The 16181-nt window shown below is 40.7% G+C and overlaps 1 long non-coding RNA gene across 3 annotated transcripts in view; it reads right to left on the bottom strand.

Annotated features, from left to right (window-relative positions):
- The window catches only part of LOC139177991 (uncharacterized), a 214713-nt gene that overhangs the window by 114030 nt on the left and 84502 nt on the right, over window positions 1–16181 (bottom strand). For all 3 annotated transcript variants that reach the window (XR_011562408.1, XR_011562410.1, XR_011562409.1), the window contains one exon: window positions 3114–3183. This is a non-coding gene — a long non-coding RNA (uncharacterized lncRNA). The remainder of the gene's footprint in view (window positions 1–3113; window positions 3184–16181) is intronic.

The following is a 16181-nucleotide window of genomic DNA, read 5'->3' as shown; positions in this document are numbered from 1 at the left end:
AAAGTATACACAATGTGCTCATAATGGTTACTTTAGGGGGGGAAATCCAGATGGGCGATGGAGAGATATCTCTGAGGGGAAAAGGCTTTTTAAAATGCTTTTTCATATACTGATTCAATTTCTTTTTATATTACACATGTATGCATTTAAAAGAAAAGAAAAAAAGAATTGTGTTAGAACAAAATCTGTCAAGTTGATTTCGCTTTCAACAAGCCATTGTACACTTTAGGAGTCCAAAAATCGGCCAACTGTTATCTTTATCAGAAACTGGAATCAAACAGGGTAGTTGGCTGGGTCAGTAAGACCTTTATTGCAAACCAGTTGACGGTGGTGAATGCTGAGAAAAGTGCTGGTCATGAGAGCAGGAGGCCAGGTTTCCATGTCCTCTCCACCTCAGGCAAGGCACAGGGGCTCTCGGCCCGTTGTGCTTCATTCATAACACAACTGCGTGAGCTGGGCAGTCTCCAGGTTGCTTCCCTCTGCTAAAATGCATTACCCCTGGCACGTTATGGTCCCAAACTTGAGCTATATACTCGGGCTTCCCTGGTGGCTCAGACGGTAAAGAATCCACCTGCAGTGCAGGAGACCCAGGCTCAATCCCTGGGTTGGGAAGATCCCCTGGAGAAGGGAATGGCTACCCACTCCAGTATTCTTGCCTAGAGAATTCCATGGACAGAGGAGCCTGGCAAGCTATAGTCTATGGAGTTGCAAAGAGTCAGACATAGCTGAGCAACTAACACTACTTCTAATCCCAGCTCTCCTGACCTATTACTTCTGTGACCTTGGGCAATGTATCCAATCTTGTAAACCTCATTTTCCTTATTTGAAAAATACAGATGCAAATTCTATCTGCCACATAGGGTTTTGTGAGAAATAAATGGGAGACTGCCCTAAAGCATGGAGCACAAGGGCATCTTCTAGCAGATACACTCATCTCCAGAAATTCTCAGCCTTAGTTCCTACCTCATAGGTGACCAACCCATCTAAACTGACTTCCCTGCCCTGGTTACTATTCATCATATCAGGTTGTTTCATTCCTTTATAGCATGAATCACAATTTGTAATTATCTTGAATATTAATTTGTTTATTATCCATCTCACCCCAACTAGAATGTAAGCTCCATGAGGTTAATGATTTAATTTTTCATGCTTACCACTCTAGCCTCTAGCACAGAGGCTGCTCATATAAATTCCTTGAGTGAATAAATGAATAAAGGAGTCCTAGATGCTAGTTGCTTTTGAACCTTACAACAGCACTTTGCCAGGAAAGACTAATGAGCTCTTTCTCAAATTGGTTGTGAGAATTGCTAACATTATAGAGGCTCAGAGCAGTTCAATAATGTGCCCAGAGTTACCTGGCTAATAAGTAGCAGAGCCAAGCCCAGAATCTATCCCTTTGTTGACTCCAAACGGTGTTCTCTCAACCACTGGACTATTCTAGGGCAAAGAACTCCCTTGCCTGGCATTACATACAAACAACTATTGCCTGGGTCCTGACGACATGCCTACAACAGCGCTCGTGTCCAATCTTTCAATTTGGCATTGCCTGAAACACCACTAATGGGAAATCCTATAACGAATCACACTAATCTAGGCAACAGCACATTTGTCCCCTGCTGTCCCCTCTTGCTGACCCTTTAAGGTGTTTGCTGGAGGCAGAAAACAGAAGATATTCTTGTGTCATGCAACAACACTTTGAAATCTCCTTTGAAGTTCAGAATCATTCACAATCACCAAATAGCAAAGTGGCTAATTGTCATTTGAATATCAGCAAAGTCATGAGAACTAATCACTTGGAAAGTCTTATTACAACTGCAAAAGGAGACAGAAGCAACTGAGAAGAAAGACAAATCCTAGAGGCTGATTCATGGCTCACTCTATCATCATTTTTGAAGTCATTTCAAGTTTACGAGTGTTGTTTGCCTGAATACTGTTGTTGTTATTGAGCTAATGAGCATTTGTAAAGTTTCTGGCTAAAAAGCCCACAAAGTTATTTTTAAAACTGTGAATAATTCCTTTGTTTTTAGATATAGGTTCTACCCCTGACAAGCAGGAAAAACCTTTTAGACACAAAGCTTGGGAAGGAGAGAGATATAAACAGTATCTTGGCTAGGGTACCAGTCATAGGTAGCACTGGCCTCGGAGGAGCAAAACCGCAGAATGAGCAAGCTGTTGCTGATTAACCCATGACATGCATGTTCTGAGGAAGATGCTTTTGAAATCTAGATTGAAAAACATTCAGCAGGAAAAAGTTTTGTTCTTGTCTACAGTGGAATGGGAAGATTCCACTTGCACTCAAAACCCAAGCAGGGCTCTGTTACAACCTAGAGGGGTGGGAAGGGGGAAGGGGTGGATGTGGGAGGGAGGTTCAAGAGGGCGGGGACATACGTTTAAAAAAAAGAAAACAAAACAAGCAGTATATTCAGTCACCTGCAAAAAATTCTGTTCCATTCTCCCAGTAGACAAGTTAAGAATTGTGACTTTGTCTTTACAAGTCAATACATACAAAATCTGTCATTCATTCCGTCTTCCAAGAAGTCAGTTGGATATGCCATTTAAAAACACAGCTCAGTGGGATGTTATTTTGGACACATGTAAATATGGTCACAAGTTTGACCTATCTGTACAAATCTTATAGAATCAAATCCCCAAATTCACTGACATATCAGTTAAATAGGGCTTTCAGCGACAGAGATCTTTAATAGTTAAAGAATATGGCAAATTGGCAGCTCCAATATACTAGAACAGGGTTTCTAAAAATGTGGCCAATGAATTATGTTTATCACAATTATCTGAGAAGCTTCCGAAAGGACAGATTTCTAAGCCCCACCTTAGTCCTCGAATTTTCATGGATAGTGTCCATTACCTTACAAAAAGGAACAAACCAAAAAACCCTTCTTGGGTGAATATTTTACATTCTAAAATTTGAAAAGCACTCCGTTACAGAAATGAGGACATCTGCTCAGGCCGAGCAACCTGGACTTCTCACATCTACGTGAGGTGGAGCAGGATACAGACAATTAGTAACAACCAACACCCACTGTGGCGAAAGCAAAATAGGAGACATTTCTGTAGAATAATGAAAACCAGAGCTTATCGTCATTCCATCTCACCTTTTCCTCTTTTTCCTTCAGTAAAGCAGAACGGGACTTTTTCAGGCACAGAAAATCTCATTTCTTATCACTGTAAAGAAATAAGTGGTCATGTCATGTACACACAAAATAAACAGGAGGAAAAACAAGCTTGGAAACAAAAATGATGAATCAAGTTCTGGACACTGATTCATGAAACAATTATGAATTAAGTACCATCTCCTATTTGTAGGATCATCCAAGTGGAGTTTGCCTATGGGCAGCTGGCTTCTCTGATCTCATACTCAAGGAGAGGTCTAGAGTCAACACACAAGTGACACCAGAAGACTTGAGTGTAAAGTGTGTAGAGTGGCCAACGAGTAACAAGCATAGGATCTTTGGGAGCATCCAAAAGAAGATTCCTCAGAGTAGAGTGATGGATAACAACGATCCAGAAGGAACAAGAAGAGCTGACAGAGTGATATGGGAACCAACGAAAACACATCCAAAAGAGGAAAAAAAAAAGGAATGATCACAGTGTCAAACAAGAAAGAGAAATCATATAAGTACAAGAAGTACCTACTGAGTTTGATAAGTGGATCACCGGTGATCTCTGTAAGAGATGCTTTCATAGATGACTGTGTGGTGGGAGGTCAGATTGCAGAGAACTGAGGAGCAGTCAGAAGAGGAAGTCAACAGAGCATGTGGGGATACTCTTTGGAAAGAGCTGACTGGGAAGGAAGAAGGGGCAGCATTCAGAGAGGGATGTTCAAGAAGAGACAGGTACTTATTTAGGTACCAAGCAAAAGAATCAGTGGAGAAAGAAAGAATAAGAATACAGAATGGTGTGAGGATAATGTATGGAGAAGCTCCCTAGGGAAGGAAAAAATGTGATTTAAGGCACTGAGGAGAGAATTACCTTTAAACGGGAGATGAACATTTTACTTGGCTACTAGAGTGAAGGACAGAGGAAAGTCAGATGCAGATGAGTTTGCGAGTGAGGAGCGAAGGAAAGAGATGAGTAAAGTCACAACTAATGACCTCAGTGTCTCCTACAAGACAGAAAGAAAGGGTATCTATCTCTTTACAGAAGTTAGTGGGATTAGAATAGACAGTTGAGAAGGTCAGAGGACTTGGAACAGTTATTACAGGACATGGGAAAGAGAGCTGACAATGGGCAGGAGAAAGGAATAATGAGCTAAGGCTCAGTTAAGGTCAGACCATCAACTATTACTGAGATCAAGTGCAAGGCTATGCAGTTTCCTCCAGCAGCACTCAGAGTCCAGGTAATGGAAGTAGAGAAGGCTCTGACAGTGGATGCCTCCGGAGGTGAAGGTCATCAGAGTCAAGGAGGCTAAAGAATTTTAGGTGGAAATGTTAGATGGAAATTGAAGTCAATCAAGAAATGGAATGAAAAATAAACCTATAAGCTAGGTTCCAAAACCCTCATAAATGTTGAGTAAGCCAATATTTATGTCAAGGATCGGGGGAAGTGGCAGAGCCAGACCACATAAATTTCAAAGGAAAAGAGACTTTTGCATGAGGATCCAAGAGAAATGGTTTAGTGGGACATGAAGAAATACAAACGCCTCCCTTGGCCCAGGGATGTGTGGAATATGAAAGAATTCCTTCCCTCCAAAGGGCCATAGAGGAAGCAGGTTCTAAGGAAGAATACATTTCAGTTAAAGCCAGGGGTGAAGAGAAGGTTTTGCAAAAAGTCTAAGCTATAGAAGAGCTAATTTAAAATAAAATGAGATTCAGAGGGTGCAGTAGAAGGTAAGGTGGGTATAAGCAGCAGGGAGGGCCAGTGAGCACGGCATCCCTGGCAGTGGGTGATGGCACAGGGTGGGTGGGTGGGCTTGGAAAGGATGTTTTTGTCCCCACTCCCTTCAGTTCCAGCCGACTTTTAACTCTAAGGTGTTCCCCTTTCCTTTTAGCATCCCCCAGCCATTTCCCCTTTGACAGGACTGACCGTGGCTTCCTAGCTTAGAGGCCTTTTTTTCCTATACATTCCTGGCACTTCCAGGAACAGACCTAGCCCCACCTTAGTTCACCAGGGTGTCCTGTTTCTAACAGTCTCAGGCCCTGAGTCCTGTTCTTTGTCCTCATCCTTCCTTGACTAACCTTACATAATGATCTAAGCTCCACACTTTATTTATCTCAGTCCTCCCCTCTGGATTGAGATCCCTACCCTGATCAAATGTCCCTGGAGCATGACACCACAGTCAACTGCTTCAGCTGGCTTTCCCAAATCCATAAGATTCTTTACAGGATCCCAAAAGCCCACAGATGGTGCCCTTCCTGAGACCCACTGAGGCATAGCTCACTGCCCCACACCCAAACCTCTCCAAGGATTTTCCCTCCCCCTCCTTCATTCAATTTTCTGGCATCACTAAGGCAGTGATGTCAATGCTATGCCAATTGTGATCTTGAGGGAGCAAAGGTAAACCACTCTGATATGATCACTCAGCTACTGGAGGCAAATGAAACTCAAGGCACATGGCCAAACCATTTAACTGTGTGATTGTCACCTAGATACAGTCAGAAACATTCAGTAGGCTTGCAGAAGGCAAATTTCCAAGTCCTCAGATAAGGTATCAGCATGATCACATTGTCTGAGACTCTTGATAGAGAAGAGGATTAGGAGACATCTGAAAAATTAAATTCCAACAAGAGCATTGCAAATGCATGACAAGGCATAAACACACAATTCATGAAAGAAAAAAAGTATAATAGTCGTAAACATGAAAAATGTTCAGTTTCATTAGCAATCAAAGGAATGCAAATCGTAACAATAATACTCCATTTTTTACCTAGACAATTAGCAGACGTTTTTTAAATTGCTGTGTTTATAAGAATGGAGGGAATCGAGCAAAAAAGAGAATACAAGGAATCCAACAATGATGCTCTTAAACACTGCTCAAGAAAGTGCATTAGCATCTCCTTTTTGGAAAGCACATAAGCCAGAGGAATCAAAAGCTTTAAAATATTTTTGTAATCATTTAGAATAATGGCTTTGGAAAAATAAATGACATGGAGAAAGGAACGTGATGCACTGATAGATGAAAAAGTTTGCAAAATGTCATGTGTGGTATGACCCCAGTTTTATAACTATAGGTGTATAGTGTACATACATACACTCACACACATATACACATATAATGTTTGTGTAGATATGCATGGGGAAACGACTGGGAAGATATCAAAGTGTTAATATAAATTGTCTCTGTGTGGTGCAGTTATGGCCATTTTTCCTTACTGATGATTCTCTACTTTCATGCTTTCTACAATGTAACCGTAACAGTTGTGTTTTCAGTTTAAAAGTTGAGTCTTTAAAAAGACATAGCAAGAAAAGGAAGTTCATAGCCCAAGGGGTGGGGGAGGGGGAGAAAAGTTACCTACTAAGGACAACAAGGACGCAAAGGGAACTTGCAATTTACTCATAGCTATAAAAATAATTCAAAAGATGAAGACATACGCAGAGACGAACGAATATGAAAGGCTAGTACAGAGGTTAAGACACAGGTCAGAAAGAGAAGCACACAATGAGCTAAGGCTGGCCAAGTATGAAAGACAATGAAATATATTTTCCTTATATCTAGGTTGAGAAGGACAAGGAAGTAAAAATGCTATTTGGAGCAAATGGAGTAAAACTAATAAAACTTGTTTTCTCAGTGCATGCAAACATAGAAGTAATAATAAGATAATAATAATGGACACAAAACACTATCTTTCTGGCTTCAGTTCCACCTATCCTGTAGGACTTCTAACATACACACACACACACACAAAATTCTTTTCCTATGGCTTTTGGAACCCCTAAGGGGAAACAGAGATAATACCAAGTCATCCAGCTTTCATCGCTGTAATTGACATTTTTTCCTGTCCTCTTCTGATTCTCTGTGGAGAATTCTCAAGTCATGTTCACACAAAGGGTAGCAACGAACGCTTGTGCTCCAACAGCCACCACCCCTGTCTTGTCAACATCTCTACTGCCAACAGCACCTCTGCTCACAGCTTGCACTCTCTGCTGCTAAGTCGCTTCAGTCGTGTCAGACTGCGCAACCCCATAGATGGCAGCCTACCAGGCTCTTCGGTCCCTGGGATTCTCCAGGCAAGAATACTGGAGTGGGTTGCCATTTCCTGCTCCAGTGCATGCAGGCATGCTAAGTCGCTTCAGTCGTGTCCGACTCTGTGTGACCCTGTGGACAGCAGCCCACCAGACTCCTCTGTCCACGGGATTCTCTAGCCAAGAATACTGGAGTGGGTTGCCATTTCCTTCTCCTTGCACCAAGTCCCCCAAAAGCTACTAAGAAATGGTCCTTTCAGCTTTCCTTGCTTTTGTAACAGCCTCCTCACCCTGGACCTGAGTTCGTGAGGACTGGGCCAGGGGTGATGGTAGTGACCTGTGCCAGACTGTGCTCAGAATGGCCCCTCTTTTCGAAAGCTGGTCCATTCTCCTTGGACCAACTTCTTGGCCTCTACTCTCATTACCCTCTGTTATTGCTGGTACTTCTATCTCTGGAGGATCCTCAGATCTTTGAGTAAAGAAGCACTGTCAAGCTGATTCCATGATACTTTGGGCACATAAGCTCACATCTAACTTCTGGGATGACTGCTCCTTAGGCTAAAGTTGAGATTCTTGCTAGGCTGGTGGAGGACAATTAGAAACCAAGACTCTTTAGCTCCAATTTTATTCCAGCCTCTTTGTCAAAAAAAGATCTTCTGGAAATGGGAAGATAAATTAATTCACGGGGAATTAACAACCCAAGGTAGATGAAGAGCTCATGAGATAAAATTTTGGTATTCAGAAGCAGGTATATACTCTGATTCTGACTCATCACACACTTCCTTTGTGAAAATCTACACATGACATGGTTCAGTCATGGTCAGAAATCAGTGAGGAACCACAGAGAAGCACAGAAGAGGCTCTAAAGAGAGCCAGTCCCATTTTTAAGTATGGACAATAAAGAGAATTCACAAATGAGAGAATGATAAATTTGATCACCAGATGGGCAATATTTTTTTTAAGGAGAAGTGAAGTTGCTCGGTCGTCTCTGACTCTTTGCAACCCAATGGATTGTAGCCTACCAGGCTCTTCTGTCCATGGGATTCTCCAGGCAAGAATACTCGAGTGGGTTGCCATTTCCTTCTCCAGGGGATCTTCCCAACCCAGGAATCAAACCTGGGCCTCGCATATAGCAGGCAGATGCTTCATCATCTGAGCCAGCAGGGAAGCCCAAATGTTTGCCAGAGTTGGGGAATAGATGATAGTGAAAGTCACTCAGTCACATCTGACTCTTTGCGATTCCATGAAATTATCCAGACCAGAATACTGGAGTGGGTAGCCTTTCCCTTCTCCAGGGGATCTTCCGAACAAGTGATCAAACCCAGTCTCCCACATTACAGGCTGATTCTTTACCAACTGAGCTATCAGGGAAGCCACAGAAGTTGCTCAGTCGTGTGCAACTGTTTGCAATCCCATGGACTGTAGCTTACTAGGCTCCTCCATCCATGGAACTTTCCAGGCAAGAGTACTGGAGTGGCTTGCCATTTCCTTCTCAAGGGGAACTTCCCAACCTGGGAATCGAACCTGGGTCTCCCACATGGCAGGCAGACACTTTACCCACTGAGCCACCAGGGCTACTACATTTTTTAAATGTAGTAGCTATTCATCTCTACCTACAGACTCAAGAAATTTAACTTTTTAAAATTTTCTGTAACAATATACTTTCTCAGTCCAAGTCCTCACTTCCAGGCTAATGGAAAAATTTAACCTGAGTGCTTCCTAGAATGATCCACATTACTGGGTTCTATATGGAGCCAGGATATGAGACCAGCAGAGGAGGGCATAGGGGTGCCAGTAGGCAGTCTGCTCCTCTGAGTTCCTCTGAGACATCCATGTCCTTATCCTTGTGGTCATTTTTAGTCCAAAAGTGTTCATCTCTCATGAGAAAACAAATCCAAAAAAAGTGATCACTGATAACTAATTCTGCTATACCAGTTTCATTTTTTTAATAGCATTATGATCGTGGTATCTCCAATGCCCCAGGATTTCAGTAGAAGAGTTAAAAAGGCTTTGATGATGTTTTTAACAAAATGGATAAATGTGACTGGATGCCAGCCTGGGTCAACGTATTCATAACCAAGCTAATCATGATGAGAGATGAGAGGCAGTCTAATGCAGTTGCTAACAGCACAGATTGTGAAGCATGACTGCCTGAGTTCACATCCCATCTACTTTACTACTATAGATGTGCCCAATGAAGAGCACTTAAATTTTCTCCACTTCAAGTTCTCATCTATGAAGATGGGGATGATATGATTCTAACTTTGTGACGGGCACTATTAATTTTCATCAAATGCTTAATGCTCTGCTTATTTATCAACCCTCATGCAGCTACATGAGGTCACGGGACTAATAAGGCTAATGGGATGTGAGTGGAAGAGATGGGATCAATTTCCCATCGTGGGCCTCAAAAATATCCACCAGGCTCCTCCATCTCCATCTCCTTGTCCTTCTTCTTCTCCTTCTCTCTCTCTTTATCCCCACTCTCGTCACCTTGCAAGGGAGTCTTGGAGGTCACATGTTCCAAATGGCCCAGTAAAAAGACAAAAGCAGCCCAGATTCCTAAGTCACCACTTAAAGAGCTACTCCTGAAGAGTCACCTGGGCCAAATGGGATTTTGATGTGAAAGAGAAATAAACTTTCATTGTGTTAAGACATTGAGATTTTGAGGTTCATCTACTGAGACAGCTAGAGCTAATTATACTGCCAAATAGGATAATAAACCACCCACGATGGTGCCTGCCAGGTAAAGTGCCTCAATAAATACAAGTAATATTTGTCATCATCATTATCATCAGTACTGGGAAGTACATCGTAGGCATCAGCATATTTGAGATTAAGTCCCAACAAGACAATACATCTCAGAATCTCATCTGATAGACATAAAAATCGGAGCTTCACAAAGTTGTGGAAATTAACACAGAGATCTGAAAACATTTTGGAACTGATACACAAATATTAGTTTTCAGTTCAGTTCAGTTCAGTCGCTCAGTCATGTCCAACTTTGCGACCCCATGATCTGCAGCATGCCAGGCCTCCCTGGCATCCATCACCAACTCCCAGGGTTCACTCAAACTCATGTCCATCAAGTCGGTGATGCCACCCAGCCATCTCATCCTCTGTCGTCCCCTTCTCCTCCTGCCCCCAATCCCTCCCAGCATCAGTCTTTTCCAATGAGTCAACTCTTCGCTTGAGGCGGCCAAAGTATTGGCGTTTCAGCCTCAGCATCAGTCCTTTCAATGAACACCCAGGACTGGTCTCCTTCAGAATGGACTGGTTGGATCTCCTTGCAGTCCAAGGGACTCTCAAGAGTCTTCTCCAACACCACAGTTCAAAAGCATCAATTCTTCAGCACTCAGCTTTCTTCACAGTCCAACTCTCACATCCATACATGACCACTGGAAAAACCATAGCCTTGACTAGACGGACCTTTGTTGGCAAAGTAATGTCTCTGCTTTTCAATATGCCGTCTAGGTTGGTCATAACTTTCCTTCCAAGGAGTAAGCGTCTTTTAATTTCATGGCTGCAATCACCATCTGCAGTGGTTTTGGAGCCCCCAAAAAATAAAGTCTGACATTGTTTCCACTATTTCCCCATCTATTTCCCATGAAATGATGGGACCAGATTATTTAATTACATCTAATTATTCATGCCACTCATCGCCATACTTCTAGAACACCCAAGGAAGGAGTATGCACCCTTGTCCCACTGATGTTGGGCTTGATCACATGGCTAGCTGTGAAGATATGTAGCACATCCACATTAAAGCAGAAGCTTTAAGAACCATTGTGTGTAGATTAGCAATATCTCTTTGTCTCTCTTTGACATGAAAAAAGGATATCACAGACTAGGATTTCTCCTTCTTCCTGGCCTTGCAAGAAGACAAAGGGAACAGAGCCATAGCTGAACAACACTCAGCATAAACTGTGAGTGAGGAATAACTCTGGTTACTGGAAGCCACTAGGATTTGGAGACTGTTTATTACTGTAACATAAACTAAGGTTTAGCTAAATTGTATATTAACCAAAGGGTATTGACTAATCGAGTAATATCAGTACAGACAAAGGTGTCCAGTTCTCCTTCCTTAACACTTTTATAAATAACTTTCATTTTAATCAGGGATTTAAAAGAGGAAATTGCACTTAAGTGTACATATGACAAGATCATGAGGTTAATTGCTAACAGTTTGCAGGACAGAATCAAGATCCAGAAAGAGATAGAAACTGGAACAATGGGCTGGGTCTAGCAAGATGTCATCTAATTAGAAGAAATGTAAGATCTTCCACACAACTGCAGAATAAGGAAGATGGTTGTTCTCATGAAAATAATATGAAGTTTTACTTGATAGCCAACGCAATATGAGGCAAGAATATAAAGTGGTCACCAAAAGAAATCAGATGTCAGGCTGTCTTCATAGAAATGTGATGCCCCAAATTGTTGAGTTTCAAGTATCTTCACAAGTGTAATCACTTTAATTTATTGCATTCCCTCTTAAACTGTAGAACCTAAACTGAAAAGACTTAGGTTTGGTTTAACTCCAAAAAGACAGTGACTAAGTTGTATCTGTCACATGTAAATCTTGTAGGAAGGGAGAGTTGGGAAATTTAAGGGAGGAAGCAGAGGAAAAATAGGAGGCCACCACCACAGGGGAGTTCAAATATTTGAATTTAAATATTTGAAAGCCTGTCCTTTGGAAGAGGCATTAGAATTATTCCACATGACTCTGAAGTACAAAGCAAAGGCATAGATTGTATTCTAGAAAATGATTTCCAACAAATAGACCTCCCCCAAAATTGAATGAGATGTTTAGGATTTGTTAGGATATTCATGCATCAGTACAAATAAGGAAAGGTCTCAAGGATGGCAAAGTTCTCTTACAAATGAAAAGAATCAAAACCAATTTATACAGAGCAGGATAAGATTAGGCCAGTGGAATACCTTGGGGAGGCTATTAATAATTCACAATCTGCAGTTGATGTTGGAAAATGAATTTCACTTACCAAGGAGAAGTGCAAAAATGGTATTATTGAAGCTGATTCTACTCCCACTGAAGGGGGATCCATCCTCCCCCCCCCCCCACCCCCCAGCCAGAAGAGCCAATGTGCAGTTAGATTTAGAAATGGGCTGATCTGGCATACGTAGACTTTCTTTCTCTTGTCAGCAAAAGAAAGACACAACTTTTGCAAACTCTCTGTTTTAAATCAGCCATTTCCATTTTTATTTCTTTAAAACAGAGGGGGGTGAATGGTTACAGGGACACAACCAGTCCCAACTGGTGAAAGAAAGGCAAGCAGCCAATGTAAATATTATAGCATAAGCTGAACCAGAGAAATGAGAAGAAAAGATCAGTTCCTCCAAAAAGTTTCTCTCAAAATAGAAGGCCGTGCCAAGGAAAGCCACAGATGCAACACCACAAGCCCAGGGAGAGTTTTAATCAGGAAAAGCTGGCCTCAGGCACGCACGCGCGTGCAGCTTCCCACCGGCCTTTCTGTGTGCCATTTTCTGAAAGTTAGGAGACAGGGGTTTCATTCATGGCCAGATGAAAAAGTAATACACATTTTAAATGGCAGCCCTGGGAGGATTCACATTTCTACAGCTTTCTTCCGCTTCCTCTCATAAATCTCATTCTGTCTACTCTCCTGGGGCCATCTTGTTTGATCTTATGGTTTCAACTACTGTCTTTAGGCTGACCACCACCCCTAAATCTAAATCTGCAGATTGGACCTATCAAAGAAAATAAGACCCTTCTATCCTCCCCCCTTGGAGATGTGTCTCCCTTTTGGATCTCCCACTGACACCTCAAACTTAAAATATCCCAAACTCCCACATTTATTCCCACTGCATCCCCATCTCAAGCAATGATGGAGACCCACATCAGGAAGTTGGAAGTTATAGTTCCTATTAACCCTTTCCGCTCGTACTCTGCCTTCCCCATCTCCCACTTCTCCGTTGCCACCCAAGTCCTGTTAATTACATCTCCCAAGCACTTCTCCCCATCCCAACTAATACTACCTTAGTCCAGCCACCATCATCTCTGGCTACTGCAATATCCTCCCAACTGAGTTTCCTGATTTTAATCTTATCACCCTCTAATCTATTTTCCACACAGCGTTCAAAATACTCTTTCTAAAAATGAAAACCTGGACATATCACTCTTGTATTTCAAACCCTTCAAATATTGCCTTTTGCCATCAGAATGACATTCAAAATTGCTAATACAGAATATAAGGCCCTTGAATTCTGGTCCACGACTTCTCCCTAACCTCTTTCTAGACATTCTTCTCCTTATCCTCTCCCCCATCACATACCCTTTTATATTCAAAAAGTTGCATCACAAATTGCTGAATTTATATGCCTCCTTTTTTGTCTCTGTATGTTCATTTCCTTTCATCTGGAGAGTCCTAACTCTTTGCTGCCATTTCTAACTATGACTTCTTACTCAAGCTTCAGGACCACTCGAAAGCCTAGAAGACCTTGTATGTGCCCCCACGATACACCCTCTTCCTTCTGCCCTCTGTCTCCATACACTGCAATAGTTTCCTGCATCTCATCAACTAACGGCCTGTGCTGGCCAGGGGCTGTGCTCTGCCACCTGTCAGGGAGTCATCACCCAGGAGTGATCCTCATCCAGCGAGGGTTACGAGTATCTGGATAACTAACTAGCTCACCCCATGGTAGAACAGCTCTAAAATATAGCTCATATTTTTGTGAGCACGCATAAAATTTTAGTAAAAACCTGCTCAAGTTTTTTGTCTGTTTTTGCTTAATAAATGTAAGCATACATTAGCCCACTAAGACTAACTTAATAAAATCCAGAAAGAAGTAAAGCTCACAGTAAGAAAAAAAATTCAATTTCTGTTGACATTATACACTTATAAATTTAAAAAAGAACTTTTCTAAATAATATGGAGTCAAAATGGGGAAACATAATGGCTATTTTAAAAATAATAAGTGAGAATACTAAATACCAAAAATTATTGTACTCAAAGTTAGGCTCAAAGGAAAATCCATAGCCTTAAGTATAATACTAATTTTAAAAGCTTAAAAATATATGAATTAGCATTTAGCTGAGTAATTTTTTTTAATTCTAATGCTATCACTACCTAAAAAAATGCTTAAAAATGAAGGTTAAGAGTAGAAATTAATGAATCAAAAAAGAGAAGGTCAATAAAATTTTAAAATTCAGAATCTGGTTCTTAAAGAGGACAATAAAATAGATATTTTCTTTAAAAAAATCACAAAGAGGAAAGTCTTAATACTGTATGTAGATCATTTTAAAAAAATGAGAATTCTACAGAAGTATTTTATTGAAATTTGTGGTTGGTTTAATGGTTTCCAGACTTCTGTGTCTTCTACAACATGACAATTTTGGTGAAGCTGCGAAAACTACAATGTCATTTCACATGTGCTTAAAAAATAAGAAGAAATAAAACTTATTTTTTAAAAGGCTATAACCCATATCAGATTTTTATTTTGATAAAAATTTGTCTATATTTAGTAAATATCCCCAAAGGCCTATGTCTCAAAGCCCGGAGGTTTACACCTGTAAATCATGGACTGCCTGTGATAAGGGTACAAATGCCAGTGAAGATTTAACTATGCTAGAATTTTTATGACAGTTGTGGTAATTTTGTTATGAAGTAGGCTAGGTTTTTAGTGGCTAACCTCTAAACCTGTTTTCCTCATAGTCCATCATTCTGCAGAATGAGAGATTTTTTTCAGGAACGCACATATTGCATTAATCAAAAATACATATAAGAATTTAGTAGATAATAAAGGAATTATATAAACCAACAGAAAAAGGTATGGACTGTAAATAATAATAATAATAACAATGCTAAAAGTAGCTAGCACGTTTTTGCAGAAAAGCAAGTTAAATACTTACTTTAGATCAAAGAAATTTCTTCAAATTTAAGTACAAAAATTAAAATACAATAAAATTTTTAATTAGATAAATATTTAATGCTGGATTAGGGGTGGAATTTCTAAACGCAGAAGCAATGAAAGAAGTCACAAAAGAAAAAAATTCAGACAATCAAACAAAATTTGTAAATTTTTGTTGATCAGAAAAAGTTTAAGTAATAACAGCAAGAACCCTGAGAAAAATTTGCAGTGTTGATATCTTTTATTAACTCAAAAATAAGAGAGAACAAAAACTCTACCCCCAAAAAAATTTTTTAAGTAGACTTATCAGGATGAAAAAAAAAAACGGTTGTATAACAGCAAGAGGAGGAATGTTTTTAAGGAACAAGAAATTAATATGTACTAACATATTTGAGAATCATAATGAAGTAGACCTTTTCCAAAGAAAAATTATCTCAAGAAAAAGTAGGAAACTTGAAGAGACTAATATTCATGGGATACATTTTTCTAAACATGCATGTTGAATGGTTTCATTTCTGAGTTCATTAGTAAGTTCTCTAGAACTATCAAGAAATAGATACAAACTTTTCCAGAGGATATGAACAAATGTGGAAAGAGGTCTCGGTACCAGCTAACGGATACCAAAACCTGGCCAATGAGTCTCAAGGATCTTGTTTCTAAGGGACTCTCCCCAGTGACGGAGCACACTGTGGTCACACGCATGTGTTTGGTTCCCAGGCGTCCTTGGGCTCTGATGGATGCACGTGCCAGGGAGCCTGGTGCTTGACTTTCTACCAAGCCCTCTCTCGCCAACAGAAAGTAACAGTCAGGCTCACATACTAAGGCTGAATAACATTCTCAAAACAACTTTGGAAGAAAAGGCTGGTATATGGAAGGGAACACAAGAGCCCCCTGCTCTTGCACGCAAGCCTTCTATTGAAAAGTTGTGTATACACAAACGAATTTATCTACAAAACAGAAATAGACTTGCAGACAGAGAACAGACTTGTCGTTGCCGAAGGGGACGGGGGGAAGAAGGAAGGATTGTCAGTTTGGGGTCAGCAGATGCAATCTACTTGACATAGGATGGATAAACAAGAAGGTCTTACTATGTACCACAGGAATATGTATTTGATGTCCTGTGATAATAAACCATAATGGAAAAAGAGTACATGTAT

The sequence above is a fragment of the Bos indicus genome, chromosome 20, assembly GCF_029378745.1.
Source record: "Bos indicus isolate NIAB-ARS_2022 breed Sahiwal x Tharparkar chromosome 20, NIAB-ARS_B.indTharparkar_mat_pri_1.0, whole genome shotgun sequence".
Classification (NCBI taxonomy): Eukaryota; Metazoa; Chordata; class Mammalia; order Artiodactyla; family Bovidae; genus Bos; species Bos indicus.
Note: the sequence above shows the minus strand (reverse complement) of the source record. Positions and strands in the feature narration are given on the sequence as shown.